The sequence below is a fragment of the Argiope bruennichi genome, chromosome 1 (genome assembly GCF_947563725.1).
Source record: "Argiope bruennichi chromosome 1, qqArgBrue1.1, whole genome shotgun sequence".
NCBI classification, from domain to species: Eukaryota; Metazoa; Arthropoda; class Arachnida; order Araneae; family Araneidae; genus Argiope; species Argiope bruennichi.
Genome location: NC_079151.1, coordinates 133,845,209 through 133,869,867, shown reverse-complemented (window position 1 = coordinate 133,869,867; position 24,659 = coordinate 133,845,209). Strand labels below are relative to the sequence as shown.

The following is a 24,659-nucleotide window of genomic DNA, read 5'->3' as shown; positions in this document are numbered from 1 at the left end:
TGAGAGGCACCGACGAGAATCGAATTCATAATTTCCTGTTTACTAGACAGGCGCTTTAACCACCTAAGCCACGGCGCCTCGATTCCACTGCGTTCGAATTTCCGTCAAAAATGAAGAGCTATAAATTTTACTAAAAGAGCTCTTTTAATTGATGTCTGTTTTCATAAAAAATGTGACCACACTTCTACATGAGAGGCACCGACGAGATTCGAACTCGTGATCTCCTGTTTACTAGACAGGCGCTTTAACCAACTAAGCCACGGCGCCTCGATTCCATTCGATTCGAATTACGATTCCGAATGAATATCTTTAAATTTTACTTAAATAGCTCTTTTAATTGATGTTAATTTTCTATAAAAAGTGACCATACTTCTATAACAAATCCACCGACGAGATTCTAAATCATTACCTCCTGGTCACTAGACAGGCTCTATAACCAACTTAGCCACGGCGCCTCGATGCCATAGGGTTCGAATTACGATTCCAAATGTCATGCTTTAAATTTTACTAATGAGCTCTTTTAATTCATGTATGTTTTCATAAAAAATCTGACCACACATCTACATAAGAAGCACCGACGAGATTCGAACTCGTGATCTCCTGTTTACTTGACAGGCGCTTTAACCAACTAAGCCAAGGCGTCCCGATTCCACTGTGTTCGAATTTACGTCCCAAATGAAAAGCTATAAATTTTACTAAAAGAGCTCTTTTAATTGATGTCTGTTTTCATAAAAAATGTGACTACACTTCTGCATCAGGGCACCGACGAGATTCGAACTCGTGGTCTCCTGTTTACTAGAAAATCGCTTTAACCAACTAAGCCAAGGCGCCTCGATTCCATTCGATTCGAATTACGATTCCAAATGAAAATCTTTAAATTTTACTAAAATAGCTCTTTTAATTGATGTTAATTTTCTTAAAAATGTGACCATACTTCTATAAGAAAGGCACCGACGACATTCTAAATCATTACCTCCTGGTCACTAGACAGGCGCTATAACCAACTTAGCCACGGCGCCTCGATGCCATAGGGTTCGAATTTCTATCCCAAATGAAAAGCTCTAACTTTTACTAAAAGAGCTCTTTTAATTGATGTCTGTTTTCATAAAAAATTTGACCACTTTTCTACATGAGAGGCACCGACGAAAATCGAACTCATGATCTCCTGTTTATAAGCCAGGCGCTTTAACCAACTTAGCCACAGCGCCTCGATTCAACCGTGTTCGAATTTACGTCCCAAACGAAAAGCTATAAATTTTACTAAAAGAGCTCTTTTAATTGATGTTTGTTTTCATAAAAGGTGTGACCACACTTCTACATGAGAGGCACCGACGAAATTCGAACTCGTGATCTCCTGTTTACTAAACAGGCGCTTTAACCAACTAAGCCACGGCGCCTCGATATCACTGCGTTCGAATTTCCGTCCCAAATGAAGAGCTATAAATTTTACTAAAAAAGCTCTTTTAATTGATGTCTGTTTTCATAAAAAATGTGACCACACTTCTAAATGAGAGGCACCGACGAGATTCGAGCTCGTGATCTCCTGTTTACTAGACAGGCTCTTTAACCAACTAAGCCATGGCGCCTCGATTCCGCTGCCTTCGATTTTCCGTCCCAAATGAAGAGCTATAAATTTTACTAAAATAGCTCTTTTAATTGATCTCTGTTTTCATAAAAAATGTGACCACACTTCTACATAAGAGGCACCGACGAGATTCGAACTCGCGATCTCCTGTTTACTAGACAGGCGCTTTAACCAACTACGAAAAGGCGTCCCGATTCCACTGTGTTCGAATTTACGTCCCAAATGAAAAGCTATAAATTTTACTAAAAGAGATCTTTTAATTGATGTCTGTTTTCATAAAAAATTTGACCACACTTCTACATGAGAGGCACCGACGAGAATCGAACTCATGATCTCCTGTTTACTAGACAGGCGCTTTAACCAACTAAGCGACGGCGCCTCGATTCCATTCGATTCGAATTACGATTCCAAATGAAAATCTTTAAATTTTACCAAAATAGCTCTTTTAATTGATGTTAATTTTCTTTAAAAAGTGACCATACTTCTATAAGAAAGGCACCGACGAGATTGTAAATCATTACCTCCTGGTCACTAGACAGGCGCTGTAAACAACTGAGCCACGGCGCCTCGATGAAATAGGGTTCGAATTACGATTCCAAATGTCATGCTTTAAATTTTACTAATGAGCTCTTTTAATTGAGGTATGTTTTCATAAAAAATCTGACCACACTTCTACATAAGAGGCACCAACGAGATTCGCACTCGTTATCTCCTGTTTACTAGACATGCGGTTTAACCAACTAAGCCACGGCACCCCGATTCCATTGTCTTCGAATTTACGTCCCAAATGAAAAGCTATAAATTTTACTAAAAGAGCTCTTTTAATTGATGTTTGTTTTCATAAAAAGTGTGACCACACTTCTACATGAGAGGCACCGACGATATTCGAACTCGTGATCTCCTGTTTACTAGACAGGCGCTTTAACCGTCTAAGCCACGGCGCCTCGATATCACTGCGTTCGAATTTCCGTCCCAAATGAAGAGCTATAAATTTTACTAAAAGAGCTCTTTTAATTGATGTCTGTTTTCATAAAAAATGTGACCACACTTCTAAATGAGAGGCACCAACGAGATTCGAACTCGTGATCTCTTGTTTACTAGACAGGCGCTTTAACCAACTAAGCCAAGGCGTCCCGATTCCACTGTGTTCGAATTTACGTTCCAAATGAAAAGCTATAAATTTTACTAAAAGAGCTCTTATAATTGATGTCTGTTTTCATAAAAAATGTGACTAAACTTCTGCATGAGGGCACGACGAGATTCGAACTCGTGATCTCCTGTTTACTAGACAGGCGCTTTAACCAACAAAGCCACGGCGCCTCGATTCCATTCGATTCGAATTACGATTCCAAATGAAAATCTTTAACTTTTACTAAAATAGCTCTTTTAATTGATGTTAATTTTCTTAAAAAAGTGACCATACTTCTATAAGAAAGGCACCGACGAGATTCTAAATCATTACCTCCTGGTCACTAGACAGGCGCTATAACCTACTTAGCCACGGCGCCTCGATGCCATAGGGTTCGAATTACGATTCCAAATGCCATGCTTTAAATTTTACTAATGAGCTCTTTTAATTGATGTATGTTTTCATAAAAAATCTGACCAGACTTCTACATAAGAGGCACCAACGAGATTCGAACTCTTTATCTCCTGTTTCCTAGACATGCGGTTTAACCAACTAAGCCACGGCGCCTCGATTCCCCTGTGTTCGAATTTCCATCCCAAATGAAGAGCTATAAATTTTACTAAAAGATCTCTTTTAATTGATGTCTGTTTTCATAAAAAAGGTGAGCACACTTCTACATGAGAGGCACCGACGAGATTCGAACTCGTGATCTCCTGTTTACTAGACAGTCGCTTTAACCAACTAAGCGACGGCGCCTCGATTCCATTCGATTCGAATTACGATTCCAAATGAAAATCTTTAAATTTTACTAAAATAGCTCTTTTAATTGATGTTAATTTTCTTTAAAAAGTGACCATACTTCTATAAGAAAGGCACCGACGAGATTCTAAATCATTACCACCTGGTCACTAGACAGGCGCTATAACCAACTTAGCCACGGCGCCTCGATGCCATAGGGTTCGAATTACGATTCCAAATGTCATGCAATAAATTTTACTAATGAGGTCTTTTAATTCATGTATGTCTTCATAAAAAATCTGACCACACTTCTACATAAGTGGCACCGACGAGATTCGAACTCGTGATCTCCTGTTTACTAGACAGGCGCTTTAACCAACTAAGCCACGGCGCCTCGATTCCATTGCATTCGAAATTCTATCCCAAATGAAAAGCTCTAAATTTTACTAAAAGAGCTCTTTTAATTGATGTATCTTTCCTTAAAAAATGTGACCACACTTCTACATAAGAGGCACTGACGAGATTCGAACTCGCGATCTCCTGTTTACTAGACAAGCGCTTTAACCAACTAAGAAAAGGCGTCCCGATTCCACTGTGTTCGAATTTACGTCCCAAATGAAAAGCTATAAATTTTACTAAAAGAGATCTTTTAATTGATGTCTGTTTTCATAAAAAAGTTGACCACACTTCTACATGAGAGGCACCGACGAGAATCGAACTCATGATCTCTTGTTTACTAGACAGGCGCTTTAACCAACTAAGCAACGGCGCCTCGATTCCATTCGATTCGAATTACGATTCCAAATGAAAATCTTTAAATTTTACCAAAATAGCTCTTTTAATTGATGTTAATTTTCTTTAAAAAGTGACCATACTTCTATAAGAAAGGCACCGACGAGATTCTAAATCATTACCTCCTGGTCACTAGACAGGCGCTGTAAACAACTGAGCCACGGCGCCTCGATGAAATAGGGTTCGAATTACGATTCCAAATGTCATGCTTTAAATTTTACTAATGAGCTCTTTTAATTGATGTATGTTTTCATAAAAAATCTGACCACACTTCTACATAAGAGGCACCAACGAGATTCGCACTCGTTATCTCCTGTTTACTAGACATGCGGTTTAACCAACTAAGCCACGGCACCCCGATTCCATTGTGTTCGAATTTACGTCCCAAATGAAAAGCTATAAATTTTACTAAAAGAGCTCTTTTAATTGATGTTTGTTTTCATAAAAAGTGTGACCACACTTCTACATGAGAGGCACCGACGATATTCGAACTCGTGATCTCCTGTTTACTAGACAGGCGCTTTAACCGTCTAAGCCACGGCGCCTCGATATCACTGCGTTCGAATTTCCGTCCCAAATGAAGAGCTATAAATTTTACTAAAAGAGCTCTTTTAATTGATGTCTGTTTTCATAAAAAATGTGACCACACTTCTAAATGAGAGGCACCAACGAGATTCGAACTCGTGATCTCCTGTTTACTAGACAGGCGCTTTAACCAACTAAGCCAAGGCGTCCCGATTCCACTGTGTTCGAATTTACGTTCCAAATGAAAAGCTATAAATTTTACTAAAAGAGCTCTTATAATTGATGTCTGTTTTCATAAAAAATGTGACTAAACTTCTGCATGAGGGCACCGACGAGATTCGAACTCGTGATCTCCTGTTTACTAGACAGGCGCTTTAACCAACAAAGCCACGGCGCCTCGATTCCATTCGATTCGAATTACGATTCCAAATGAAAATCTTTAACTTTTACTAAAATAGCTCTTTTAATTGATGTTAATTTTCTTAAAAAAGTGACCATACTTCTATAAGAAAGGCACCGACGAGATTCTAAATCATTACCTCCTGGTCACTAGACAGGCGCTATAACCTACTTAGCCACGGCGCCTCGATGCCATAGGGTTCGAATTACGATTCCAAATGTCATGCTTTAAATTTTACTAATGAGCTCTTTTAATTGATGTATGTTTTCATAAAAAATCTGACCAGACTTCTACATAAGAGGCACCAACGAGATTCGAACTCTTTATCTCCTGTTTACTAGACATGCGGTTTAACCAACTAAGCCACGGCGCCTCGATTCCACTGTGTTCGAATTTCCGTCCCAAATGAAGAGCTATAAATTTTACTAAAAGATCTCTTTTAATTGATGTCTGTTTTCATAAAAAATGTGACCACACTTCTACATGAGAGGCACCGACGAGATTCGAACTCGTGATCTCCTGTTTACTAGACAGGCGCTTTAACCAACTAAGCGACGGCGCCTCGATTCCATTCGATTCGAATTACGATTCCAAATGAAAATCTTTAAATTTTACTAAAATAGCTCTTTTAATTGATGTTAATTTTCTTTAAAAAGTGACCATACTTCTATAAGAAAGGCACCGACGAGATTCTAAATCATTACCTCCTGGTCACTAGACAGGCGCTATAACCAACTTAGCCACGGCGCCTTGATGCCATAGGGTTCGAATTACGATTCCAAATGTCATGCAATAAATTTTACTAATGAGCTCTTTTAATTCATGTATGTCTTCATAAAAAATCTGACCACACTTCTACATAAGAGGCACCGACGAGATTCGAACTCGTGATCTCCTGTTTACTAGACAGGCGCTTTAACCAACTAAGCCACGGCGCCTCGATTCCATTGCATTCGAAATTCTATCCCAAATGAAAAGCTCTAAATTTTACTAAAAGAGCTCTTTTAATTGATGTATCTTTCCTTAAAAAATGTGACCACACTTCTACATAAGAGGCACTGACGAGATTCGAACTCGCGATCTCCTGTTTACTAGACAAGCGCTTTAACCAACTAAGAAAAGGCGTCCCGATTCCACTGTGTTCGAATTTACGTCCCAAATGAAAAGCTATAAATTTTACTAAAAGAGATCTTTTAATTGATGTATGTTTTCATAAAAAATCTCACCACACTTCTACATAAGAGGCACCGACGAGACTCGAACTCGTTATCTCCTGTTTACTAGACAGTCGCTTTAACCAACTAAGCGACGGCGCCTCGATTCCATTCGATTCGAATTACGATTCCAAATGAAAATCTTTAAATTTTACTAAAATAGCTCTTTTAATTGATGTTAATTTTCTTTAAAAAGTGACCATACTTCTATAAGAAAGGCACCGACGAGATTCTAAATCATTACCACCTGGTCACTAGACAGGCGCTATAACCAACTTAGCCACGGCGCCTCGATGCCATAGGGTTCGAATTACGATTCCAAATGTCATGCAATAAATTTTACTAATGAGGTCTTTTAATTCATGTATGTCTTCATAAAAAATCTGACCACACTTCTACATAAGTGGCACCGACGAGATTCGAACTCGTGATCTCCTGTTTACTAGACAGGCGCTTTAACCAACTAAGCCACGGCGCCTCGATTCCATTGCATTCGAAATTCTATCCCAAATGAAAAGCTCTAAATTTTACTAAAAGAGCTCTTTTAATTGATGTATCTTTCCTTAAAAAATGTGACCACACTTCTACATAAGAGGCACTGACGAGATTCGAACTCGCGATCTCCTGTTTACTAGACAAGCGCTTTAACCAACTAAGAAAAGGCGTCCCGATTCCACTGTGTTCGAATTTACGTCCCAAATGAAAAGCTATAAATTTTACTAAAAGAGATCTTTTAATTGATGTCTGTTTTCATAAAAAAGTTGACCACACTTCTACATGAGAGGCACCGACGAGAATCGAACTCATGATCTCCTGTTTACTAGACAGGCGCTTTAACCAACTAAGCAACGGCGCCTCGATTCCATTCGATTCGAATTACGATTCCAAATGAAAATCTTTAAATTTTACCAAAATAGCTCTTTTAATTGATGTTAATTTTCTTTAAAAAGTGACCATACTTCTATAAGAAAGGCACCGACGAGATTCTAAATCATTACCTCCTGGTCACTAGACAGGCGCTGTAAACAACTGAGCCACGGCGCCTCGATGAAATAGGGTTCGAATTACGATTCCAAATGTCATGCTTTAAATTTTACTAATGAGCTCTTTTAATTGATGTATGTTTTCATAAAAAATCTGACCACACTTCTACATAAGAGGCACCAACGAGATTCGCACTCGTTATCTCCTGTTTACTAGACATGCGGTTTAACCAACTAAGCCACGGCACCCCGATTCCATTGTGTTCGAATTTACGTCCCAAATGAAAAGCTATAAATTTTACTAAAAGAGCTCTTTTAATTGATGTTTGTTTTCATAAAAAGTGTGACCACACTTCTACATGAGAGGCACCGACGATATTCGAACTCGTGATCTCCTGTTTACTAGACAGGCGCTTTAACCGTCTAAGCCACGGCGGCTCGATATCACTGCGTTCGAATTTCCGTCCCAAATGAAGAGCTATAAATTTTACTAAAAGAGCTCTTTTAATTGATGTCTGTTTTCATAAAAAATGTGACCACACTTCTAAATGAGAGGCACCAACGAGATTCGAACTCGTGATCTCCTGTTTACTAGACAGGCGCTTTAACCAACTAAGCCAAGGCGTCCCGATTCCACTGTGTTCGAATTTACGTTCCAAATGAAAAGCTATAAATTTTACTAAAAGAGCTCTTATAATTGATGTCTGTTTTCATAAAAAATGTGACTAAACTTCTGCATGAGGGCACCGACGAGATTCGAACTCGTGATCTCCTGTTTACTAGACAGGCGCTTTAACCAACAAAGCCACGGCGCCTCGATTCCATTCGATTCGAATTACGATTCCAAATGAAAATCTTTAACTTTTACTAAAATAGCTCTTTTAATTGATGTTAATTTTCTTAAAAAAGTGACCATACTTCTATAAGAAAGGCACCGACGAGATTCTAAATCATTACCTCCTGGTCACTAGACAGGCGCTATAACCTACTTAGCCACGGCGCCTCGATGCCATAGAGTTCGAATTACGATTCCAAATGTCATGCTTTAAATTTTACTAATGAGCTCTTTTAATTGATGTATGTTTTCATAAAAAATCTGACCAGACTTCTACATAAGAGGCACCAACGAGATTCGAACTCTTTATCTCCTGTTTACTAGACATGCGGTTTAACCAACTAAGCCACGGCGCCTCGATTCCACTGTGTTCGAATTTCCGTCCCAAATGAAGAGCTATAAATTTTACTAAAAGATCTCTTTTAATTGATGTCTGTTTTCATAAAAAATGTAACCACACTTCTACATGAGAGGCACCGACGAGATTCGAACTCGTGATCTCCTGTTTACTAGACAGGCGCTTTAACCAACTAAGCGACGGCGCCTCGATTCCATTCGATTCGAATTACGATTCCAAATGAAAATCTTTAAATTTTACTAAAATAGCTCTTTTAATTGATGTTAATTTTCTTTAAAAAGTGACCATACTTCTATAAGAAAGGCACCGACGAGATTCTAAATCATTACCTCCTGGTCACTAGACAGGCGCTATAACCAACTTAGCCACGGCGCCTTGATGCCATAGGGTTCGAATTACGATTCCAAATGTCATGCAATAAATTTTACTAATGAGCTCTTTTAATTCATGTATGTCTTCATAAAAAATCTGACCACACTTCTACATAAGAGGCACCGACGAGATTCGAACTCGTGATCTCCTGTTTACTAGACAGGCGCTTTAACCAACTAAGCCACGGCGCCTCGATTCCATTGCATTCGAAATTCTATCCCAAATGAAAAGCTCTAAATTTTACTAAAAGAGCTCTTTTAATTGATGTATCTTTCCTTAAAAAATGTGACCACACTTCTACATAAGAGGCACTGACGAGATTCGAACTCGCGATCTCCTGTTTACTAGACAAGCGCTTTAACCAACTAAGAAAAGGCGTCCCGATTCCACTGTGTTCGAATTTACGTCCCAAATGAAAAGCTATAAATTTTACTAAAAGAGATCTTTTAATTGATGTATGTTTTCATAAAAAATCTCACCACACTTCTACATAAGAGGCACCGACGAGACTCGAACTCGTGATCTCCTGTTTACTAGACAGGCGCTTTAACCAACTAAGCCACGGCGCCTCGATTCAAGTGGGTTCGAATTTCTATCCCAAATGAAAAGCTCTAACTTTTACTAAAAGAGCTCTTTTAATTGATGTTTGTTTTCATAAAAAGTGTGGCCACACTTCTACATGAGAGGCACCGACGAGATTCGAACGCGTGATCTCCTGTTTACTAGACAGGCGCTTTAACCAACTAAGCCAAGGCGTCCCGATTCCACTGTGTTCGAATTTACGTCCCAAATGAAAAGCTATAAATTTTACTAAAAGAGCTCTTTTAATTGATGTCTGTTTTCATAAAAAATGTGACTACACTTTCTGCACGAGGGCACCGACGAGATTCGAACTCGTGGTCTCCAATTTACTAGAAAGGCGCTTTAACCAACTAAGCCACGGCGCCTCGATTCCACTGAGTTCGAATTTCCGTCCCAAATGAAGAGCTATAAATTTTACTAAAAGAGCTCTTTTAATTGATGTCTGTTTTCATAAAAAATGTGACCACACTTCTACTTGAGAGGCACCGACGAGATTCGAACTCGTGATCTCCTGTTTACTAGACAGGCGCTTTAACCAACTAAGCCATTGTGCCGCGATTCCATTCGATTCGAATTACGATTCCAAATGAAAATCTTTAAATTTTACTAAAATAGCTCTTTTAATTGATGTTAATTTTCTTAAAAATGTGACCATACTTCTATAAGAACGGCACCGACGTGATTCTAAATCATTACCTCCTGGTCACTAGACAGGTGCTATAACCAACTTAGCCACGGCGCCTCGATGCCATAGGGTTCGAATTACGATTCCAAATGTCATGCTTTAAATTTTACTAATGAGCTCTTTTAATTGATGTATGTTTTCATAAAAAATCTGACCACAATTCTACACAAGAGGCACCGACGAGATTCGAACTCGTTATCTCCTGTTTACTAGACATGCGGTTTAACCAACTAAGCCACTGCACCCCGATTCCATTGTGTTCGAATTTACGTCCCAAATGAAAAGCTATAAATTTTACTAAAAGAGCTCTTTTAATTGATGTTTGTTTTCATGAAAAGTGTGACCACACTTCAAAATGAGAGGCACCGACGAAATTCGAACTCGTGATCTCCTGTTTACTAGACAGGCGCTTTAACCAACTAAGCCACGGCGCCTCGATTCCACTGCGTTCGAATTTCCGTCCCAAATGAAGAGCTATAAATTTTACTAAAATAGCTCTTTTAATTGATCTCTGTTTTCAGAAAAAATGTGACCACACTTCTACATGAGATTCACCGACGAGATTCGAACTCGTGATTTCCTGTTTACTAGACAGGCGCTTTAACCAACTAAGCCACGGCGCCTCGATTCCATTCGATTCGAATTACGATTCCAAATGAAAATCTTTAAATTTTTTTTAAAATAGCTCTTTTAATTGATGTTAATTTTCTTAAAAAAGTGACCATACTTCTATAAGAACGGCACCGACGAGATTCTAATTCATTACCTCCTGGTCACTAGACAGGCGCTATAACCAAATTAGCCACGGCGCCTCGATGTCATAGGGTTCGAATTACGATTCCAATTGTCAGGCTTTAAATTTTACTAATGAGCTCTTTTAATTCATATATGTTTTCATAAAAAATCTCACCACACTTCTACATAAGAGGCACCGACGAGACTCGAACTCGTGATCTCCTGTTTACTAGACAGGCGCTTTAACCAACTAAGCCACGGCGCCTCGATTCAAGTGGGTTCGAATTTCTATCCCAAATGAAAAGCTCTAACTTTTACTAAAAGAGCTCTTTTAATTGATGTTTGTTTTCATAAAAAGTGTGACCACACTTCTACATGAGAGGCACCGACGAGATTCGAACTCGTGATCTCCTGTTTACTAGACAGGCGCTTTAACAAACTATGCCAAGGCGTCCCGATTCCACTGTGTTCGAAATTACGTCCCAAATGAAAAGCTATAAATTTTACTAAAAGAGCTGTTTTAATTCATGTCTGTTTTCATAAAAAATGTGACCACACTTCTACATGAGAGGCACCGACGAGATTCGAACTCGTGATCTCCTGTTTACTAGACAGGCGCTTTAACCAACTAAGCCACGGCGCCTCGATTCCATTCGATTCGAATTACGATTCCAAATGAAAATCTTTAAATTTTACTAAAATAGCTCTTTTAATTGATGTTAATTTTCTTTAAAAAGTGACCATACTTATATAAGAAAGGCACCGACGAGATTCTAAATCATTACCTCCTGGTCACTAGACAGGCGCTATAACCAAATTAGCCACGGCGCCTCGATGCCATAGGGTTCGAATTACGATTCCAAATGTCATGCTTTAAATTTTACTAATGAGCTCTTTTAATTCATGTATGTTTTCATAAAAAATCTGACCACACTTCTACATAAGAGGCACCGACGAGATTCGAACTCGTGATCTCCTGTTTACTAGACAGGCGCTTTGACCAACTAAGCCACGGCGCCTCGATTCCAATCGATTCGAATTACGATTCCAAATGAAAATCTTTAAATTTTACTAAAATAGCTCTTTTAATTGATGTTAATTTTCTTAAAAAAGTGACCATACTTCTATAAGAAAGACACCGACGAGATTCTAAATCATTACCTCCTGGTCACTAGACAGGCGCTATAACCAAATTAGCCACGGCGCCTCGATGCCATAGGGTTCGAATTACGATTCCAATTGTCATGCTTTAAATTTTACTAATGAGCTCTTTTAATTCATGTATGTTTTCATAAAAAATCTCACCACACTTCTACATAAGAGGCACCGACGAGACTCGAACTCGTGATCTCCTGTTTACTAGACAGGCGCTTTAACCAACTAAGCCACGGCGCCTCGATTCAAGTAGGTTCGAATTTCTATCCCAAATGAAAAGCTCTAACTTTTACTAAAAGAGCTCTTTTAATTGATGTTTGTTTTCATAAAAAGTGTGACCACACTTCTACATGAGAGGCACCGACGAGATTCGAACTCGTGATCTCCTGTTTACTAGACAGGTTCTTAACCCAACTAAGCCACGGCGCCTCGATTCCAATGGGTTCGAATATCTATCCCAAATGAAAAGCTCTAACTTTTACTAAAAGAGATCGTTTAATTCATGTCTGTTTTCATAAAAAGTGTGACCACCCTTCTACATGAGAGGCACCGACGAGATTCGAACTCGTGATCTCCTGTTTACTAGACAGGCGCTTTAACCAACTAAGCCACGGCGCCTCGATTCAAGTGGGTTCGAATTTCTATCCCGAATGAAAAGCTCTAACTTTTACTAAAAGAGCTCTTTTTATTGATGTTTGTTTTCAAAAAAAGTGTGACCACACTTCTACATGAGAGGCACCGACGAGATTCGAACTCGTGATCTCCTGTTTACTAGACAGGCGCTTTAACCAACTAAGCCATTGCGCCGCCATTCCATTCGATTCGAATTACGATTCCAAATGAAAATCTGTAAATGTTTTTTAAAATAGCTCTTTTAATTGATGTTAATTTTCTTAAAAAAGTGACCATACTTCTATAAGAAAGGCACCGACGAGATTCTAAATCATTACCTACTAGTCACTAGACAGGCGCTATAACCAACTTAGCCATGGCGCCTCGATGCCATAGGGTTCGAATTACGATTCCAAATGTCATGCTTTAAATTTTACTAATGAGCTCTTTTAATACATGTATGTTTTCATAAAAAATCTGACCACACTTCTACATAAGAGGCACCGACGAGATTCGAACTCGTGATCTCCTGTTTACTAGACAGGCGCTTTAACCAACTAAGCCACGGCGCCTCGATTCAAGTGGGTTCGAATTTCTATCCCAAATGAAAAGCTCTAACTTTTACTAAAAGAGCTCTTTTAATTGATGTTTGTTTTTATAAAAAGTGTGACCACACTTCTACATGAGAGGCACCGACGAGATTCGAACTCGTGATCTCCTGTTTACTAGACAGGCGCTTTAACCAACTAAGCCACGGCGCCTCGATTCCGATGGGTTCGAATATCTATCCCAAATGAAAAGCTCTAACTTTTACTAAAAGAGATCTTTTAATTCATGTCTGTTTTCATAAAAAATTTGACCACACTTCTACATGAGAGGCACCGACGAGAATCGAACTCATAATTTCCTGTTTACTAGACAGGCGCTTTAACCACCTAAGCCACGGCGCCTCGATTCAAATGGGTTCGAATTTCTATCCCAAATGAAAAGCTCTAACCTTTACTAAAAGAGCTATTTTAATTGATGTTTGTTTTCATAAAAAGTTTGACCACCCTTCTACATGAGAGGCACCGACGAGATTCGAACTCGTGATCTTCTGTTTACTAGACAGGCGCTTTAACCAACTAAGCCAGGGCGCCTCGATATCACTGCGTTCAAATTTCCGTCCAGAATGAAGAGCTATAAATTGTACTAAAAGAGCTCTTTTAATTCATGTCTGTTTTCATAAAAAATATGACCACTTTTCTAAATGAGAGGCACCGACGAAATTCGAATTCGTGATCTCCTGTTTACTAGACAGGCGCTTTAACCAACTAAGCCACGGCGCCTCGATTCCATTCGTTTCGAATTACGATTCCAAATGAATATCTTTACATTTTACTAAAATAGCTCTTTTAATTGATGTTAATTTTCTTTAAAAAGTGACCATACTTCTATAAGAAATCCACCGACAAGATTCTAATTCATTACCTCCTGGTCACTAGACAGGCGCTATAACCAACTTAGCCACGGCGCCTCGATGACATAGGGTTCGAATTACGATTCCAAATGTCATGCTTTAAATTTTACTAATGAGCTCTTTTAATTCATGTGTGTTTTCATAAACACTCTGACCACACTTCTACATAAGAGGCACCGACAAGATTCGAACTCGTGATCTCCTGTTTACTAGACAGGCGCTTTAACCAACTAAGCAAAGCGCCTCGATTCCAATGGGTTCGAATTTTTATCCCAAATGAAAAGCTCTAACTTTTACTAAAAGAGCTCTTTTAATTGATGTCTGTTTTCATAAAAAATTTGAACACACTTATACATGAGAGGCACCGACGAGAATCGAACTTATAATCTCCTGTGTACTGGACAGGCGCTTTAACCAACTAAGCCACGGCGCCTCGATTCCATTCGATTCGAATTACGATTCCAAATGAAAATCTTTAAATTGTACTAAAATAGCTCTTTTAATTGATGTTAATTTTCTTTCAAAAGTGACCATACTTCTATAAGAAAGGCACCGACGAGATTCTAAATCATTACCTCCTGGTCACTAGACAGGCGCTATAACCAACTTAGCCACGGTGTCTCGATTCAAGTGGGTTCGAATTTCTATCCTAAATGAAAAGCTCTAACTTTTACTAAAAGAGCTCTTTTAATTGATGTTTGTTTTCATAAAAAGTGTGACCACACTTCTACATGAGAGGCACCGACGAGATTCGAACTCGTGATCTCCTGTTTACTAGACAGGCGCTTTAACCAACTAAGCCATTGCGCCGCGATTCCATTCGATTCGAATTACGATTCCAAATGAAAATCTTTAAATTTTACTAAAATAGCTCTTTTAATTGATGTTAATTTTCTTAAAAAAGTGACCATACTTCTATAAGAAAGGCACCGACGAGATTCTAAATCATTACCTCCTGGTCACTAGACAGGCGCTATAACCAAATTAGCCACGGCGCCTCGATGCCATAGGGTTCGAATTACGATTCCAATTGTCATGCTTTAAATTTTACTAATGAGCTCTTTTAATTCATGTATGTTTTCATAAAAAATATCACCACACTTCTACATAAGAGGCACCGACGAGACACGAACTAGTGATCTCCTGTTTACTAGACAGGCGCTTTAACCATCTAAGCCACGGCGCCTCGATTCAAGTGGGTTCGAATTTCTATCCCAAATGAAAAGATCTAACTTTTACTAAAAGAGCTCTTTTAATTGATGTTTGTTTTCATAAAAAGTGTGACCACACTTCTACATGAGAGGCACCGACGAGATTCGAACTCGTGATCTCCTGTTTACTAGACAGGCGCTTTAACAAACTAAGCCAAGGCGTCCCGATTCAACTGTGTTCGAATTTACGTCCCAAATGAAAAGCTATAAATTTTACTAAAAGAGCTGTTTTAATTCATGTCTGTTTTCATAAAAAATGTGACCACACTTCTACATGAGAGGCACCGACGAGATTCGAACTCGTGATCTCCTGTTTACTAGACAGGCGCTTTAACCAACTAAGCCACGGCGCCTCGATTCCATTCGATTCGAATTACGATTCCAAATGAAAATCTTTAAATTTTACTAAAATAGCTCTTTTAATTGATGTTAATTTTCTTTAAAAAGTGACCATACTTATATAAGAAAGGCACCGACGAGATTCTAAATCATTACCTCCTGGTCACTAGACAGGCGCTATAACCAAATTAGCCACGGCGCCTCGATGCCATAGGGTTCGAATTACGATTCCAAATGTCATGCTTTAAATTTTACTAATGAGCTCTTTTAATTCATGTATGTTTTCATAAAAAATCTGACCACACTTCTACATAAGAGGCACCGACGAGATTCGAACTCGTGATCTCCTGTTTACTAGACAGGCGCTTTGACCAACTAAGCCACGGCGCCTCGATTCCAATCGATTCGAATTACGATTCCAAATGAAAATCTTTAAATTTTACTAAAATAGCTCTTTTAATTGATGTTAATTTTCTTAAAAAAGTGACCATACTTCTATAAGAAAGACACCGACGAGATTCTAAATCATTACCTCCTGGTCACTAGACAGGCGCTATAACCAAATTAGCCACGGCGCCTCGATGCCATAGGGTTCGAATTACGATTCCAATTGTCATGCTTTAAATTTTACTAATGAGCTCTTTTAATTCATGTATGTTTTCATAAAAAATCTCACCACACTTCTACATAAGAGGCACCGACGAGACTCGAACTCGTGATCTCCTGTTTACTAGACAGGCGCTTTAACCAACTAAGCCACGGCGCCTCGATTCAAGTAGGTTCGAATTTCTATCCCAAATGAAAAGCTCTAACTTTTACTAAAAGAGCTCTTTTAATTGATGTTTGTTTTCATAAAAAGTGTGACCACACTTCTACATGAGAGGCACCGACGAGATTCGAACTCGTGATCTCCTGTTTACTAGACAGGTTCTTAACCCAACTAAGCCACGGCGCCTCGATTCCAATGGGTTCGAATGTCTATCCCAAATGAAAAGCTCTAACTTTTACTAAAAGAGATCGTTTAATTCATGTCTGTTTTCATAAAAAGTGTGACCACCCTTCTACATGAGAGGCACCGACGAGATTCGAACTCGTGATCTCCTGTTTACTAGACAAGCGCTTTAACCAACTAAGCCACGGCGCCTCGATTCAAGTGGGTTCGAATTTCTATCCCAAATGAAAAGCTCTAACTTTTACTAAAAGAGCTCTTTTGATTGATGTTTGTTTTCAAAAAAAGTGTGACCACACTTCTACATGAGAGGCACCGACGAGATTCGAACTCGTGATCTCCTGTTTACTAGACAGGCGCTTTAACCAACTAAGCCACGGCGCCTCGATTCCGATGGGTTCGAATATCTATCCCAAATGAAAAGCTCTAACTTTTACTAAAAGAGATCTTTTAATTCATGTCTGTTTTCATAAAAAATTTGACCACACTTCTACATGAGAGGCACCGACGAGAATCGAACTCATAATTTCCTGTTTACTAGACAGGCGCTTTAACCACCTAAGCCACGGCGCCTCGATTCAAATGGGTTCGAATTTCTATCCCAAATGAAAAGCTCTAACCTTTACTAAAAGAGCTATTTTAATTGATGTTTGTTTTCATAAAAAGTTTGACCACCCTTCTACATGAGAGGCACCGACGAGATTCGAACTCGTGATCTTCTGTTTACTAGACAGGCGCTTTAACCAACTAAGCCAGGGCGCCTCGATATCACTGCGTTCAAATTTCCGTCCAGAATGAAGAGCTATAAATTGTACTAAAAGAGCTCTTTTAATTCATGTCTGTTTTCATAAAAAATATGACCACTTTTCTAAATGAGAGGCACCGACGAAATTCGAATTCGTGATCTCCTGTTTACTAGACAGGCGCTTTAACCAACTAAGCCACGGCGCCTCGATTCCATTCGTTTCGAATTACGATTCCAAATGAATATCTTTAAATTTTACTAAAATAGCTCTTTTAATTGATGTTAATTTTCTTTAAAAAGTCACCATACTTCTATAAGAAATCCACCGACGAGAGTCTAATTCATTACCTCCTGGTCACTAGACAGGCGCTATAACCAACTTAGCCACGGCGCCTCGATGACATAGGGTTCGAATTACGATTCCAAATGTCATGCTTTAAATTTTACTAATGAGCTCTTTCAATTCATGTGTGTTTTCATAAACACTCTGACCACACTTCTACATAAGAGGCACCGACAAGATTCGAACTCGTGATCTCCTGTTTACGAGACAGGCGCTTTAACCAACTAAGCAAAGCGCCTCGATTCCAATGGGTTCGAATTTTTATCCCAAATGAAAAGCTCTAACTTTTACTAAAAGAGCTCTTTTAATTGATGTCTGTTTTCATAAAAAATTTGAACACACTTATACATGAGAGGCACCGACGAGAATCGAACTTATAATCTCCTGTGTACTGGACAGGCGCTTTAACCAACTAAGCCACGGCGCCTCGATTCCATTCGATTCGAATTACGATTCCAAATGAAAATCTTTAAATTGTACTAAAACAGCTCTTTTAATTGATGTTAATTTTCTTTCAAAAGTGACCATACTTCTATAAGAAAGGCACCGACGAGATTCTAAATCATTACCTCCTGGTCACTAGACAGGCGCTATAACCAACTTAGCCACGGTGTCTCGATTCAAGTGGGTTCGAATTTCTATCCCAAATGAAAAGCTCTAACTTTTACTAAAAGAGCTCTTTTAATTGATGTTTGTTTTCATAAAAAGTGTGACCACACTTCTACATGAGAGGCACCGACGAGATTCGAACTCGTGATCTTCTGTTTACTAGACAGGCGCTTTAACCAACTAAGCCAAGGCGTCCAGATTCCACTGTTTTCGAATTTACGTCCCAAATGATAAGCTATACATTTTACTAAAAGAGCTCTTTTAATTGATGTCTGTTTTCATAAGAAATGTGACTACACTTCTGCATGAGGGCACCGACGAGATTCGAACTCGTGGTCTCCTGTTTACTAGACAGGTGCTTTAACCAACTAAGCCACGGCGCCTCGATTCCATTCGATTCGAATTACGATTCCAAATGAATATCTTTAAATTTTACTAAAATAACTCTTTTAATTGATGTTAATTTTCTTTAAAAAGTGACCATACTTCTATAAGAAATCCACCGACGATATTCTAAATCTTTACCTCCTGGTCACTAGACAGGCGCTATAACCAACTTAGCCACGGCGCCTCGATGCCATAGGGTTCGAATTACGATTCCAAATGTCATGCTTTAAATTTTACTAATGAGCTCTTTTAATTCATGTATGTTTTCATAAAAAATCTCACCACTCTTCTACATAAGAGGCACCGACGAGACTCGAACTCGTGATCTCCTGTTTACTAGACAGGCGCTTTGACCAACTAAGCCACGGCGCCTCGATTCCAATCAATTCGAATTACGATTCCAAATGAAAATCTTTAAATTTTACTAAAATAGCTCTTTTAATTGATGTTAATTTTCTTAAAAAAGTGACCATACTTCTATAAGAAAGGCACCGACGAGATTCTAAATCATTACCTCCTGGTCACTAGACAGGCGCTATAACCAAATTAGCCACGGCGCCTCGATGCCATAGGGTTCGAATTACGATTCCAATTGTCATGCTTTAAATTTTACTAATGAGCTCTTTTAATTCATGTATGTTTTCATAAAAAATCTCACCACACTTCTACATAAGAGGCACCGACGAGACTCGAACTCGTGATCTCCTGTTTACTAGACAGGCGCTTTAACCAACTAAGCCACGGCGCCTCGATTCAAGTAGGTTCGAATTTCTATCCCAAATGAAAAGCTCTAACTTTTACTAAAAGAGCTCTTTTAATTGATGTTTGTTTTCATAAAAAGTGTGACCACACTTCTACATGAGAGGCACCGGCGAGATTCGAACTCGTGATCTCCTGTTCACTAGACAGGTTCTTAACCCAACTAAGCCACGGCGCCTCGATTCCAATGGGTTCGAATATCTATCCCAAATGAAAAGCTCTAACTTTTACTAAAAGAGATCGTTTAATTCATGTCTGTTTTCATAAAAAGTGTGACCACCCTTCTACATGAGAGGCACCGACGAGATTCGAACTCGTGATCTCCTGTTTACTAGACAGGCGCTTTAACCAACTAAGCCATTGCGCCGCCATTCCATTCGATTCGAATTACGATTCCAAATGAAAATCTGTAAATGTTTTTTAAAATAGCTCTTTTAATTGATGTTAATTTTCTTAAAAAAGTGACCATACTTCTATAAGAAAGGCACCGACGAGATTCTAAATCATTACCTACTGGTCACTAGACAGGCGCTATAACCAACTTAGCCATGGCGCCTCGATGCCATAGGGTTCGAATTACGATTCCAAATGTCATGCTTTAAATTTTACTAATGAGCTCTTTTAATACATGTATGTTTTCATAAAAAATCTGACCACACTTCTACATAAGAGGCACCGACGAGATTCGAACTCGTGATCTCCTGTTTACTAGACAGGCGCTTTAACCAACTAAGCCACGGCGCCTCGATTCCAATCGATTCGAATTACGATTCCAATTGAAAAGCTTTAAATTTTACTAAAATAGCTCTTTTAATTGATGTTAATTTTCTTAAAAAAGTGACCATACTTCCATAAGAAAGGCACCGACGAGATTCGAACTCGTGATCTCCTGTTTACTAGACAGGCGCTTTAACCAACTAAGCCACGGCGCTTCGATTCCGATGGGTTCGAATATCTATCCCAAATGAAAAGCTCTAACTTTTACTAAAAGAGATCTTTTAATTCATGTCTGTTTTCATAAAAAATTTGACCACACTTCTACATGAGAGGCACCGACGAGAATCGAACTCATAATTTCCTGTTTACTAGACAGGCGCTTTAACCACCTAAGCCACGGCGCCTCGATTCAAATGGGTTCGAATTTCTATCCCAAATGAAAAGCTCTAACTTTTACTAAAAGAGCTATTTTAATTGATGTTTGTTTTCATAAAAAGTTTGACCACCCTTCTACATGAGAGGCACCGACGAGATTGGAACTCGTGATCTTCTGTTTACTATACAGGCGCTTTAACCAACTAAGCCAGGGCGCCTCGATATCACTGCGTTCAAATTTCCGTCCAGAATGAAGAGCTATACATTTTACTAAAAGAGCTCTTTTAATTCATGTCTGTTTTCATAAAAAATATGACCACTTTTCTAAATGAGAGGCACCGACGAAATTCGAATTCGTGATCTCCTGTTTACTAGACAGGCGCTTTAACCAACTAAGCCACGGCGCCTCGATTCCATTCGTTTCGAATTACGATTCCAAATGAATATCTTTAAATTTTACTAAAATAGCTCTTTTAATTGATGTTAATTTTCTTTAAAAAGTGACCATACTTCTATAAGAAATCCACCGACGAGATTCTAAATCATTACCTCCTGGTCACTAGACAGGCGCTATAACCAACTTAGCCACGGTGTCTCGATTCAAGTGGGTTCGAATTTCTATCCCAAATGAAAAGCTCTAACTTTTTCTAAAAGAGCTCTTTTACTTGATGTTTGTTTTCATAAAAAGTGTGACCACACTTCTACATGTGAGGCACCGACGAGATTCGAACTCGTGATCTCCTGTTTACTAGACAGGCGCTTTAACCAACTAAGCCAAGGCGTCCCGATTCCACTGTTTTCGAATTTACGTCCCAAATGAAAAGCTATACATTTTACTAAAAGAGCTCTTTTAATTGATGTCTGTTTTCATAAAAAATGTGACTACACTTCTGCATGAGGGCACCGACGAGATTCGAACTCGTGGTCTCCTGTTTACTAGACAGGTGCTTTAACCAACTAAGCCACGGCGCCTCGATTCCATACGATTCGAATTACGATTCCAAATGAAAATCTTTAATTTTTTTTTTAAATAGCTCTTTTAATTGATGTTAATTTTCTTAAAAAAGTGACCATACTTCTATAAGAAAGGCACCGACGAGATTCTAAATCATTACCTCCTGGTCACTAGACAGGCGCTATAACCAACTTAGCCACGGCGCCTCGATGCCATAGGGTTCGAATTACGATTCCAAATGTCATGCTTTAAATTTTACTAATGAGCTCTTTTAATTCATGTATGTTTTCATAAAAAATCTCACCACACATTTACATAAGAGGCACCGACGAGACTCGAACTCGTGATCTCCTGTTTACTAGACAGGCGCTTTAACCAACTAAGCCAAGGCGCCTCGATTCAAGTCGGTTCGAATTTCTATCCCTAATGAAAAGCTCTAACTTTTACTAAAATAGCTCTTTTGATTGATGTTTGTTTTCATAAAAAGTGTGACCACACTTCTACATGAGAGGCACCGACGAGATTCGAACTCGTGATCTCCTGTTTACTAGACAGGTGCTTTAACCAACTAAGCCACGGCGCCTCGATATCACTGCGTTCGAATTTCCGTCCCAAATGAAGAGCTATAAATTTTACTAAAAAAGCTCTTTTAATTGATGTCTGTTTTCATAAAAAATGTGACCACACTTCTAAATGAGAGGCACCGACGAGATTCGAACTGGTGATCTCCTGTTTACTATACAGGCGCTTTAACCAACTAAGCCACGGCGCCTCGATTCCATACGATTCGAATTACGATTCCAAATGAAAATCTTTAATTTTTTTTTTAAATAGCTCTTTTAATTGATGTTAATTTTCTTAAAAAAGTGACCATACTTCTATAAGAAAGGCACCGACGAGATTCTAAATCATTACCTCCTGGTCACTAGACAGGAGCTATAACCAACTTAGCCACGGCGCCTCGATGCCATAGGGTTCGAATTACGATTCCAAATGTCATGCTTTTAATTTTACTAATGAGCTCTTTTAATTCATGTATGTTTTCATAAAAAATCTGACCACACTTCAACATAAGAGGCACTGACGAGATTCGAACTCGTGATCTCCTGTTTACTAGACAGGCGCTTTAACCAACTAAGCCACGCGCCTCGATTCAAGTGCGTTCGAATTTCTATCCCAAATGAAAAGCTCTAACCTTTACTAAAAGAGCTCTTTTAATTGATGTTTGTTTTCATAAAAAGTGTGACCACACTTCTACATGAGAGGCACCGACGAGATTCGAACCCGTGATCTCCTGTGTACTAGACAGGCGCTTTAACCAACTAAGCCACGGCGCCTCGATTCCATTCGATTCGAATTGCGATTCCAAATGAAAATCTTTAAATTTTTTTTTAATAGCTCTTTTAATTGATGTTAATTTTCTTAAAAAAGTGACCATACTTCTATAAGAAAGGCACCGACGAGATTCTATATAATTTCCTCCTGGTCACTAGACAGGCTCTATAAACAACTTAGCCACGGCGCCTCGATGCCATAGGGTTCGAATTACGATTCCAAATGTCATGCTTTAAATTTTACTAATGAGCTCTTTTAATTCATGTATGTTTTCATAAAAAATCTGACCACATTTCTACATAAGAGGCACCGACGAGATTCGAACTCGTGATCTCCTGTTTACTAGACAGGCGCTTTAACCAACTAAGCCACGGCGCCTCGATTCCAATGGATTCGAATTACGATTCCAAATGAAAATCTTTAAATTTTACTAAAATGGCTCTTTTAATTGATGTTAATTTTCTTAAAAAAGTGACCATACTTCTATAAGAAAGGCACCGACGAGATTCTAAATCATTACCTCCTGGTCACTAGACAGGCGCTTGAACCAACTAAGCCACGGCGCCTCGATTCCAATGGGTTCGAATTTCTATCCCAAATGAAAAGTTTTAACTTTTACTAAAAGAGCTTTTTTAATTGATGTCGGTTTTCATAACAAATTTGAGCACACTTCTACATGAGAGGCACCGACGAGAATCGAACTCATAATTTCCTGTTTACTAGACAGGCGCTTTAACCACCTAAGCCACGGCGCCTCGATTGAAATGGGTTCGAATTTCTATCCCAAATGAAAAGCTCTAACTTTTACTAAAAGAGCTCTTTTAATTGATGTTTGTTTTCATAAAAAGTGTGACCACACTTCTACATGAGAGGCTCCGACGAGATTCGAACTCGTGATCTCCTGTTTACTAGACAGGCGCTTTAACCAACTAAGCCACGGCGCCTCGATTCCATTCGATTCGAATTACGATTCCAAATGAAAATCTTTAAATTTTTTTTAAAATAGCTCTTTTAATTGATGTTAAGTTTCTTAAAAAAGTGACCATACTTTTATAAGAAAGACACCAACGAGATTCTAAATCATTAACTCCTGGTCACTAGACATGCGCTATAACCAACTTAGCCACGGCGCCTCGATGACATAGGGTTCGAATTACGATTCCAAATGACATGCTTTAAATTTTACTAATGAGCTCTTTTAATTCATGTATGTTTTCATAAAAAATCTCACCACACTTCTACATAAGAGGCACCGACGAGACACGAACTCGTGATCTCCTGTTTACTAGACAGGCGCTTGAACCAACTAAGCCACGGCGCCTCGATTCCAATGGGTTCGAATTTCTATCCCAAATGAAAAGTTTTAACTTTTACTAAAAGAGCTTTTTTAATTGATGTCTGTTTTCATAAACACTCTGACCACACTTCTACATAAGAGGCACCGACAAGATTCGAACTCGTGATCTCCTGTTTACTAGACAGGCGCTTTAACCAACTAAGCAAAGCGCCTCGATTCCAATGGGTTCGAATTTTTATCCCAAATGAAAAGCTCTAACTTTTACTAAAAGAGCTCTTTTAATTGATGTCTGTTTTCATAAAAAATTTGAACACACTTATACATGAGAGGCACCGACGAGAATCGAACTTATAATCTCCTGTGTACTGGACAGGCGCTTTAACCAACTAAGCCACGGCGCCTCGATTCCATTCGATTCGAATTACGATTCCAAATGAAAATCTTTAAATTGTACTAAAATAGCTCTTTTAATTGATGTT

At 38.8% G+C, this 24,659-nt stretch overlaps 64 non-coding genes across 64 annotated transcripts; all 64 read right to left on the bottom strand.

Annotated features, from left to right (window-relative positions):
• Window positions 1–193: 193 nt before the first annotated feature.
• Window positions 194–267, bottom strand: Trnat-agu (transfer RNA threonine (anticodon AGU)). Its single transcript has one exon. It is a non-coding gene; the product is annotated as a tRNA-Thr (tRNA).
• A 1,056-nt stretch (window positions 268–1,323) lies between these two features.
• On the bottom strand, window positions 1,324–1,397 carry Trnat-agu (transfer RNA threonine (anticodon AGU)). The gene has a single exon. It is a non-coding gene; the product is annotated as a tRNA-Thr (tRNA).
• Window positions 1,398–1,890: 493 nt separating this feature from the next.
• Window positions 1,891–1,964, bottom strand: Trnat-agu (transfer RNA threonine (anticodon AGU)). The gene has a single exon. It is a non-coding gene; the product is annotated as a tRNA-Thr (tRNA).
• A 491-nt stretch (window positions 1,965–2,455) lies between these two features.
• Window positions 2,456–2,529, bottom strand: Trnat-agu (transfer RNA threonine (anticodon AGU)). The gene has a single exon. It is a non-coding gene; the product is annotated as a tRNA-Thr (tRNA).
• Window positions 2,530–3,396: 867 nt separating this feature from the next.
• On the bottom strand, window positions 3,397–3,470 carry Trnat-agu (transfer RNA threonine (anticodon AGU)). The gene has a single exon. It is a non-coding gene; the product is annotated as a tRNA-Thr (tRNA).
• Window positions 3,471–3,772: 302 nt separating this feature from the next.
• Trnat-agu (transfer RNA threonine (anticodon AGU)) lies at window positions 3,773–3,846 on the bottom strand. The gene has a single exon. It is a non-coding gene; the product is annotated as a tRNA-Thr (tRNA).
• Window positions 3,847–4,150: 304 nt separating this feature from the next.
• Trnat-agu (transfer RNA threonine (anticodon AGU)) lies at window positions 4,151–4,224 on the bottom strand. Its single transcript has one exon. It is a non-coding gene; the product is annotated as a tRNA-Thr (tRNA).
• Window positions 4,225–4,715: 491 nt separating this feature from the next.
• On the bottom strand, window positions 4,716–4,789 carry Trnat-agu (transfer RNA threonine (anticodon AGU)). Its single transcript has one exon. It is a non-coding gene; the product is annotated as a tRNA-Thr (tRNA).
• A 115-nt stretch (window positions 4,790–4,904) lies between these two features.
• Trnat-agu (transfer RNA threonine (anticodon AGU)) lies at window positions 4,905–4,979 on the bottom strand. The gene has a single exon. It is a non-coding gene; the product is annotated as a tRNA-Thr (tRNA).
• A 113-nt stretch (window positions 4,980–5,092) lies between these two features.
• Window positions 5,093–5,166, bottom strand: Trnat-agu (transfer RNA threonine (anticodon AGU)). The gene has a single exon. It is a non-coding gene; the product is annotated as a tRNA-Thr (tRNA).
• A 491-nt stretch (window positions 5,167–5,657) lies between these two features.
• On the bottom strand, window positions 5,658–5,731 carry Trnat-agu (transfer RNA threonine (anticodon AGU)). Its single transcript has one exon. It is a non-coding gene; the product is annotated as a tRNA-Thr (tRNA).
• A 302-nt stretch (window positions 5,732–6,033) lies between these two features.
• Window positions 6,034–6,107, bottom strand: Trnat-agu (transfer RNA threonine (anticodon AGU)). The gene has a single exon. It is a non-coding gene; the product is annotated as a tRNA-Thr (tRNA).
• A 304-nt stretch (window positions 6,108–6,411) lies between these two features.
• On the bottom strand, window positions 6,412–6,485 carry Trnat-agu (transfer RNA threonine (anticodon AGU)). Its single transcript has one exon. It is a non-coding gene; the product is annotated as a tRNA-Thr (tRNA).
• Window positions 6,486–6,787: 302 nt separating this feature from the next.
• On the bottom strand, window positions 6,788–6,861 carry Trnat-agu (transfer RNA threonine (anticodon AGU)). Its single transcript has one exon. It is a non-coding gene; the product is annotated as a tRNA-Thr (tRNA).
• A 304-nt stretch (window positions 6,862–7,165) lies between these two features.
• Trnat-agu (transfer RNA threonine (anticodon AGU)) lies at window positions 7,166–7,239 on the bottom strand. Its single transcript has one exon. It is a non-coding gene; the product is annotated as a tRNA-Thr (tRNA).
• Window positions 7,240–7,919: 680 nt separating this feature from the next.
• On the bottom strand, window positions 7,920–7,994 carry Trnat-agu (transfer RNA threonine (anticodon AGU)). The gene has a single exon. It is a non-coding gene; the product is annotated as a tRNA-Thr (tRNA).
• A 113-nt stretch (window positions 7,995–8,107) lies between these two features.
• Trnat-agu (transfer RNA threonine (anticodon AGU)) lies at window positions 8,108–8,181 on the bottom strand. The gene has a single exon. It is a non-coding gene; the product is annotated as a tRNA-Thr (tRNA).
• Window positions 8,182–8,672: 491 nt separating this feature from the next.
• On the bottom strand, window positions 8,673–8,746 carry Trnat-agu (transfer RNA threonine (anticodon AGU)). Its single transcript has one exon. It is a non-coding gene; the product is annotated as a tRNA-Thr (tRNA).
• Window positions 8,747–9,048: 302 nt separating this feature from the next.
• Trnat-agu (transfer RNA threonine (anticodon AGU)) lies at window positions 9,049–9,122 on the bottom strand. Its single transcript has one exon. It is a non-coding gene; the product is annotated as a tRNA-Thr (tRNA).
• Window positions 9,123–9,426: 304 nt separating this feature from the next.
• Window positions 9,427–9,500, bottom strand: Trnat-agu (transfer RNA threonine (anticodon AGU)). The gene has a single exon. It is a non-coding gene; the product is annotated as a tRNA-Thr (tRNA).
• Window positions 9,501–9,804: 304 nt separating this feature from the next.
• Trnat-agu (transfer RNA threonine (anticodon AGU)) lies at window positions 9,805–9,878 on the bottom strand. The gene has a single exon. It is a non-coding gene; the product is annotated as a tRNA-Thr (tRNA).
• A 115-nt stretch (window positions 9,879–9,993) lies between these two features.
• On the bottom strand, window positions 9,994–10,067 carry Trnat-agu (transfer RNA threonine (anticodon AGU)). Its single transcript has one exon. It is a non-coding gene; the product is annotated as a tRNA-Thr (tRNA).
• Window positions 10,068–10,558: 491 nt separating this feature from the next.
• Window positions 10,559–10,632, bottom strand: Trnat-agu (transfer RNA threonine (anticodon AGU)). The gene has a single exon. It is a non-coding gene; the product is annotated as a tRNA-Thr (tRNA).
• Window positions 10,633–10,743: 111 nt separating this feature from the next.
• Trnat-agu (transfer RNA threonine (anticodon AGU)) lies at window positions 10,744–10,821 on the bottom strand. The gene has a single exon. It is a non-coding gene; the product is annotated as a tRNA-Thr (tRNA).
• Window positions 10,822–11,124: 303 nt separating this feature from the next.
• Trnat-agu (transfer RNA threonine (anticodon AGU)) lies at window positions 11,125–11,198 on the bottom strand. Its single transcript has one exon. It is a non-coding gene; the product is annotated as a tRNA-Thr (tRNA).
• A 304-nt stretch (window positions 11,199–11,502) lies between these two features.
• On the bottom strand, window positions 11,503–11,576 carry Trnat-agu (transfer RNA threonine (anticodon AGU)). Its single transcript has one exon. It is a non-coding gene; the product is annotated as a tRNA-Thr (tRNA).
• Window positions 11,577–11,878: 302 nt separating this feature from the next.
• On the bottom strand, window positions 11,879–11,952 carry Trnat-agu (transfer RNA threonine (anticodon AGU)). The gene has a single exon. It is a non-coding gene; the product is annotated as a tRNA-Thr (tRNA).
• Window positions 11,953–12,254: 302 nt separating this feature from the next.
• On the bottom strand, window positions 12,255–12,328 carry Trnat-agu (transfer RNA threonine (anticodon AGU)). Its single transcript has one exon. It is a non-coding gene; the product is annotated as a tRNA-Thr (tRNA).
• A 115-nt stretch (window positions 12,329–12,443) lies between these two features.
• Trnat-agu (transfer RNA threonine (anticodon AGU)) lies at window positions 12,444–12,517 on the bottom strand. Its single transcript has one exon. It is a non-coding gene; the product is annotated as a tRNA-Thr (tRNA).
• A 115-nt stretch (window positions 12,518–12,632) lies between these two features.
• On the bottom strand, window positions 12,633–12,706 carry Trnat-agu (transfer RNA threonine (anticodon AGU)). The gene has a single exon. It is a non-coding gene; the product is annotated as a tRNA-Thr (tRNA).
• A 115-nt stretch (window positions 12,707–12,821) lies between these two features.
• Window positions 12,822–12,895, bottom strand: Trnat-agu (transfer RNA threonine (anticodon AGU)). The gene has a single exon. It is a non-coding gene; the product is annotated as a tRNA-Thr (tRNA).
• A 303-nt stretch (window positions 12,896–13,198) lies between these two features.
• On the bottom strand, window positions 13,199–13,272 carry Trnat-agu (transfer RNA threonine (anticodon AGU)). Its single transcript has one exon. It is a non-coding gene; the product is annotated as a tRNA-Thr (tRNA).
• A 115-nt stretch (window positions 13,273–13,387) lies between these two features.
• Trnat-agu (transfer RNA threonine (anticodon AGU)) lies at window positions 13,388–13,461 on the bottom strand. The gene has a single exon. It is a non-coding gene; the product is annotated as a tRNA-Thr (tRNA).
• A 115-nt stretch (window positions 13,462–13,576) lies between these two features.
• Window positions 13,577–13,650, bottom strand: Trnat-agu (transfer RNA threonine (anticodon AGU)). Its single transcript has one exon. It is a non-coding gene; the product is annotated as a tRNA-Thr (tRNA).
• A 115-nt stretch (window positions 13,651–13,765) lies between these two features.
• On the bottom strand, window positions 13,766–13,839 carry Trnat-agu (transfer RNA threonine (anticodon AGU)). The gene has a single exon. It is a non-coding gene; the product is annotated as a tRNA-Thr (tRNA).
• Window positions 13,840–13,954: 115 nt separating this feature from the next.
• On the bottom strand, window positions 13,955–14,028 carry Trnat-agu (transfer RNA threonine (anticodon AGU)). The gene has a single exon. It is a non-coding gene; the product is annotated as a tRNA-Thr (tRNA).
• An 867-nt stretch (window positions 14,029–14,895) lies between these two features.
• Window positions 14,896–14,969, bottom strand: Trnat-agu (transfer RNA threonine (anticodon AGU)). The gene has a single exon. It is a non-coding gene; the product is annotated as a tRNA-Thr (tRNA).
• A 680-nt stretch (window positions 14,970–15,649) lies between these two features.
• On the bottom strand, window positions 15,650–15,723 carry Trnat-agu (transfer RNA threonine (anticodon AGU)). Its single transcript has one exon. It is a non-coding gene; the product is annotated as a tRNA-Thr (tRNA).
• Window positions 15,724–16,025: 302 nt separating this feature from the next.
• Trnat-agu (transfer RNA threonine (anticodon AGU)) lies at window positions 16,026–16,099 on the bottom strand. Its single transcript has one exon. It is a non-coding gene; the product is annotated as a tRNA-Thr (tRNA).
• Window positions 16,100–16,401: 302 nt separating this feature from the next.
• Trnat-agu (transfer RNA threonine (anticodon AGU)) lies at window positions 16,402–16,475 on the bottom strand. The gene has a single exon. It is a non-coding gene; the product is annotated as a tRNA-Thr (tRNA).
• Window positions 16,476–16,590: 115 nt separating this feature from the next.
• On the bottom strand, window positions 16,591–16,664 carry Trnat-agu (transfer RNA threonine (anticodon AGU)). The gene has a single exon. It is a non-coding gene; the product is annotated as a tRNA-Thr (tRNA).
• Window positions 16,665–16,779: 115 nt separating this feature from the next.
• Window positions 16,780–16,853, bottom strand: Trnat-agu (transfer RNA threonine (anticodon AGU)). Its single transcript has one exon. It is a non-coding gene; the product is annotated as a tRNA-Thr (tRNA).
• Window positions 16,854–16,968: 115 nt separating this feature from the next.
• Trnat-agu (transfer RNA threonine (anticodon AGU)) lies at window positions 16,969–17,042 on the bottom strand. Its single transcript has one exon. It is a non-coding gene; the product is annotated as a tRNA-Thr (tRNA).
• A 115-nt stretch (window positions 17,043–17,157) lies between these two features.
• Window positions 17,158–17,231, bottom strand: Trnat-agu (transfer RNA threonine (anticodon AGU)). Its single transcript has one exon. It is a non-coding gene; the product is annotated as a tRNA-Thr (tRNA).
• Window positions 17,232–17,346: 115 nt separating this feature from the next.
• On the bottom strand, window positions 17,347–17,420 carry Trnat-agu (transfer RNA threonine (anticodon AGU)). Its single transcript has one exon. It is a non-coding gene; the product is annotated as a tRNA-Thr (tRNA).
• A 115-nt stretch (window positions 17,421–17,535) lies between these two features.
• Trnat-agu (transfer RNA threonine (anticodon AGU)) lies at window positions 17,536–17,609 on the bottom strand. The gene has a single exon. It is a non-coding gene; the product is annotated as a tRNA-Thr (tRNA).
• A 1,055-nt stretch (window positions 17,610–18,664) lies between these two features.
• Trnat-agu (transfer RNA threonine (anticodon AGU)) lies at window positions 18,665–18,738 on the bottom strand. The gene has a single exon. It is a non-coding gene; the product is annotated as a tRNA-Thr (tRNA).
• Window positions 18,739–19,040: 302 nt separating this feature from the next.
• Window positions 19,041–19,114, bottom strand: Trnat-agu (transfer RNA threonine (anticodon AGU)). Its single transcript has one exon. It is a non-coding gene; the product is annotated as a tRNA-Thr (tRNA).
• A 302-nt stretch (window positions 19,115–19,416) lies between these two features.
• On the bottom strand, window positions 19,417–19,490 carry Trnat-agu (transfer RNA threonine (anticodon AGU)). Its single transcript has one exon. It is a non-coding gene; the product is annotated as a tRNA-Thr (tRNA).
• Window positions 19,491–19,794: 304 nt separating this feature from the next.
• On the bottom strand, window positions 19,795–19,868 carry Trnat-agu (transfer RNA threonine (anticodon AGU)). Its single transcript has one exon. It is a non-coding gene; the product is annotated as a tRNA-Thr (tRNA).
• Window positions 19,869–20,171: 303 nt separating this feature from the next.
• On the bottom strand, window positions 20,172–20,245 carry Trnat-agu (transfer RNA threonine (anticodon AGU)). Its single transcript has one exon. It is a non-coding gene; the product is annotated as a tRNA-Thr (tRNA).
• A 114-nt stretch (window positions 20,246–20,359) lies between these two features.
• Window positions 20,360–20,433, bottom strand: Trnat-agu (transfer RNA threonine (anticodon AGU)). The gene has a single exon. It is a non-coding gene; the product is annotated as a tRNA-Thr (tRNA).
• Window positions 20,434–20,548: 115 nt separating this feature from the next.
• On the bottom strand, window positions 20,549–20,622 carry Trnat-agu (transfer RNA threonine (anticodon AGU)). The gene has a single exon. It is a non-coding gene; the product is annotated as a tRNA-Thr (tRNA).
• Window positions 20,623–20,926: 304 nt separating this feature from the next.
• Trnat-agu (transfer RNA threonine (anticodon AGU)) lies at window positions 20,927–21,000 on the bottom strand. Its single transcript has one exon. It is a non-coding gene; the product is annotated as a tRNA-Thr (tRNA).
• Window positions 21,001–21,303: 303 nt separating this feature from the next.
• Window positions 21,304–21,378, bottom strand: Trnat-agu (transfer RNA threonine (anticodon AGU)). Its single transcript has one exon. It is a non-coding gene; the product is annotated as a tRNA-Thr (tRNA).
• A 113-nt stretch (window positions 21,379–21,491) lies between these two features.
• Trnat-agu (transfer RNA threonine (anticodon AGU)) lies at window positions 21,492–21,565 on the bottom strand. Its single transcript has one exon. It is a non-coding gene; the product is annotated as a tRNA-Thr (tRNA).
• Window positions 21,566–21,868: 303 nt separating this feature from the next.
• Window positions 21,869–21,942, bottom strand: Trnat-agu (transfer RNA threonine (anticodon AGU)). The gene has a single exon. It is a non-coding gene; the product is annotated as a tRNA-Thr (tRNA).
• A 115-nt stretch (window positions 21,943–22,057) lies between these two features.
• Trnat-agu (transfer RNA threonine (anticodon AGU)) lies at window positions 22,058–22,131 on the bottom strand. The gene has a single exon. It is a non-coding gene; the product is annotated as a tRNA-Thr (tRNA).
• A 492-nt stretch (window positions 22,132–22,623) lies between these two features.
• On the bottom strand, window positions 22,624–22,696 carry Trnat-agu (transfer RNA threonine (anticodon AGU)). The gene has a single exon. It is a non-coding gene; the product is annotated as a tRNA-Thr (tRNA).
• A 115-nt stretch (window positions 22,697–22,811) lies between these two features.
• Trnat-agu (transfer RNA threonine (anticodon AGU)) lies at window positions 22,812–22,885 on the bottom strand. Its single transcript has one exon. It is a non-coding gene; the product is annotated as a tRNA-Thr (tRNA).
• Window positions 22,886–23,187: 302 nt separating this feature from the next.
• On the bottom strand, window positions 23,188–23,261 carry Trnat-agu (transfer RNA threonine (anticodon AGU)). Its single transcript has one exon. It is a non-coding gene; the product is annotated as a tRNA-Thr (tRNA).
• A 303-nt stretch (window positions 23,262–23,564) lies between these two features.
• Trnat-agu (transfer RNA threonine (anticodon AGU)) lies at window positions 23,565–23,638 on the bottom strand. The gene has a single exon. It is a non-coding gene; the product is annotated as a tRNA-Thr (tRNA).
• Window positions 23,639–23,753: 115 nt separating this feature from the next.
• Trnat-agu (transfer RNA threonine (anticodon AGU)) lies at window positions 23,754–23,827 on the bottom strand. Its single transcript has one exon. It is a non-coding gene; the product is annotated as a tRNA-Thr (tRNA).
• Window positions 23,828–24,130: 303 nt separating this feature from the next.
• Trnat-agu (transfer RNA threonine (anticodon AGU)) lies at window positions 24,131–24,204 on the bottom strand. The gene has a single exon. It is a non-coding gene; the product is annotated as a tRNA-Thr (tRNA).
• Between the last annotated feature and the right edge of the window lie 455 nt (window positions 24,205–24,659).